The following is a 3,674-nucleotide window of genomic DNA, read 5'->3' as shown; positions in this document are numbered from 1 at the left end:
CGATGGCCGGGTCAGGGAGGATTGTTATTTATGTATATCGATGTGGCATTGCATTATTCCATATTTCTATATATATATATATATATATATATATATATATATATATATATATATATATATATATATGTGTGGTTGTGTGGTGTGGTGTGTGTGTGTGTGTGTGTGTGTGTGTGTGTGTGTGTGTGTGTGTGTGTGTGTGTGTGTGTGTGAAATATTAATATATATATATATATATATATATATATATATATATATATATATATATATATATATATATATATATATACATGTATGTATGTGTGTGTTCTACAAACGTGCATGCTATGGAGCACAACGGAATGTGAGACTAATTGTATTGTCAACAAAGTGCTTGAAATACTTTATTTCGTATTTTCAGGATGTATGCGATTAACATTTCAGACACGTAAGTATATATTAATTAGCCAAGTCATCCAGCGGCAACGAAATAAAACGACGCGCTGGGATACGACCGCGTGTTTTATTCACACATTAAAATTTGTCAATGATGATCCACTTTATTCTTATCTTCCATCGTCCATTTCGCTGCAGTGTAACGAGCGAGGAATGTTAATTAGACGGTTTTTATTTAAGATTGTCTTTTCGCATATTACCCGAAGGTCATTAGCAGCAAAGGAGATAACGGTCGTTCATATAAAAAAGAAGAAAAAAAAGAGAGAGAGAGTGAGAGGAAGGACGGAGCCATTTTAATTTGAAGGTCTTTTTAAACTCGTGTAATGAAGTTGTTGAAGGTGATGGTCTTAATCTATCGAGGAATTTTAATGGGAATAATATAGATAGGAGTTATGAGATGAGAGTGAATGAAAATCTGCAATCTTGTCGTTTTTTTTTTCTTCTTTTTACAGGAATAAGGTATAATAGGTATCTTAAAAAATAAGAAGAAAAAAACAAAACATGAATCGCCTTATATCCAAACTCAACACAGAAATCGTTCAAAGATTTGTGCATTCATAACACTATGCAAAATATTCCTAAAAGCGATGAAATATGCCCGTCGTATATCTCTTTCCCAAATGCCAACTACTATATTATAACAACAAAAGTCCTGAGCGGTGATTTCTCCAGATTTATGCGAAATCCTGGGGAAATTTTTCTCGTTAACGACTGCAAGGATGTTGATGCTGTAACGTGACTCCGCAGTACAGCTGTGCCTGCGAGTATGCGCCTGTGTGTTTATGTTTGTCTGAGCTGGGTTTTGTTCCTAGATGTGGTCGGATATCTGTTTGTCCGAGGTATACATGCATACGTACGCGAATAAGCGCATCTACTGATATACATATAGTTTTATGTATATACACATATACACACACACAAACACATACACACAGATATGTGTGTTTGTGTGTTTGTGTGTGTGTGTGTGTGTGTGTGTGTGTGTGTGTGTGTGTGTTGTGTGTTGTTGGTTGTTGGGGTGGGGTGTGGATGTATGTTGTATATATATATATATATATATATATATATATATATATATATATATATATATATATATATATAGAAAGAGAGAGAAAGTGTATATATATATATATATATATATATATATATATATATATATATATATATATATATATAGTGTGTGTGTTGTTGTGTGTGGTGTGTTTGTGTGTGTGTGTGTGTGTGTTGTTTATATATATATATATATATATATATATATATATATATATATATATATATACATATATCGGGAGAGAGAGAGAGCAAAAGAGACAGAGAGAGGGAGCAAAAGAGAGAGAGACAGACAGACAGACAGAGAGAGAATGAAAAAGGAGAAAGAGATTCCCTCACGATATCACGGATGAAGTCACAATCCGCCTCACTCCAATCAATAATCGCTTGATAATGCAAAGTGATAAGCGCCGCACCGGAAGTGTCAAGTGACATCCCTTTTGTGCATCGCCGCCTGTCATCGCAGATCCAGCACGCGCTCCTGCCCTCGCCGTTTCACCTTTCACCGGCCGTCGATTTGAGCACGTGCTCTATGGGACGCGCTCACTCATACACGAACGCACGCACGCGCACACCTACAAGCTGCAAGCACAGACACATACGGACACGCGCACACCTACAAGCTGCAAGCACAGACACATACGGACACACACATACACAAATAGAAAGATTCTTACGCAAAATAAAACTGTAAAAGCTTTGCCTACAAATCCCTTCCTTAACACACCTTTGATTCATACGTTTTACATGTCTGTCCCAAAACTAGGTTAGAAATTCCCTTCTGACAACCTACAGGGTTTTGAAAACGGTCATTCATTCATGCCATACGTCTTCTCGTCAGTCAGAATGTTGTGCTGTTGTTCTTAGTTAATCAGCGTTACTGTTGCGGTGTTCTGTGGCTCTTTTTATTTCGGGTTTTGATAGAGAGAGAATGGGCTTTTCTTTCCGTTTCTTGATTGTTTATTTTTGACAGTTAACCAGACACAATGGTGTGCGTGCGTGCGTGCGTGCGTGCGTGTGTGTGTGTGTGTGTGTGTGTGTGTGTGTGTGTGTGTGTGTGTGTGTGTGTGTGTGTGTGTGTGTGTGTGTGTGTGTGTGTACATATATATGTGTGTGCGACATTCACCCATGTCTATCAAAGTTACCAATAACCTTTCACAATTTCATATTTAGAAACCCCAGATATGAAAGCGTTCCGATCCCACCCGAACGTGAGCGAGCATCGTTTCCCTCCTCTCGAATCCCCTAATTTCGGATCGAAGCAAAAGCGACCCGAGAGAAAGGCTCCACAACTCCCAGCTCATTTGTACGATCGGTCGTTGCTTACTTTCCTCCGCTCAGAACAATGATCGATGGTTGCATAGTCCGGGATGTATGTTGCAAAGGGAAACCCACATTACACAACTCATAACAGGCTATTGTTCGAGTCATTATGGATTAATTTGCTTTTACATTCAAGTTGCGAAAAGGATTAGACGGATATGACAGCGCGGTTGTTGTACTTATAATGTCCGCTGTATATTGTAAGGGAAAGGTCAGCGTGGAGTAATCTTAGGCCATCTGCCATGGTTATTTAGGAAGGGTTACTGTACGCTGCTCTGACAGGCGAAGGGGAGGTGAGAGAGTGGGTGTGCAGAGGCCGGGGGCGGGGGAGGTACAGGAATAACAGAAGGGTGACCTGATAGAGGAAGTAAATGAAGTTACGTGATGGAGGAGGGTGGTGGGGTGAGGAAGAGCGTATTACACTTTAGATTTTTTTTTTTAGTCTCTCTCTCTCTCTCTCTCTCTCTCTCTCTCTCTCTCTCTCTCTCTCTCTATATATATATATATATATATTCATTCATATTATCTATCTCTTCTCATCTATCATTTTTAACTTCTGTATCAGTGTTTCGCGTACAGATAGGTCATCACAAAGGTATGATTCACACCTATATTACGGCACAGGAAGAGGAAGTGCATGGAAGGCTATTGTGTATAAGACAGGAAGAGCTCAGTCAGACCGCTTTAATCTTTTCATTTCTAGTTCATTAAGATATCTCTTAGATCTGGCCTGGTTGGCGATGACGGTATATAAAAGCAAGGATGGCCAGAAAAGGATAGACATGAGAAGTAATTGGAATATAACGTAATAACAAGGGAAAGCACCGAGTTTGGTTGTGATGAAGGGGTAAGGTAAAATAATACTACAG

Source organism: Penaeus monodon, chromosome 1, assembly GCF_015228065.2.
Source record: "Penaeus monodon isolate SGIC_2016 chromosome 1, NSTDA_Pmon_1, whole genome shotgun sequence".
NCBI lineage: Eukaryota > Metazoa > Arthropoda > Malacostraca > Decapoda > Penaeidae > Penaeus > Penaeus monodon.
This window is presented reverse-complemented; position numbering follows the sequence as displayed.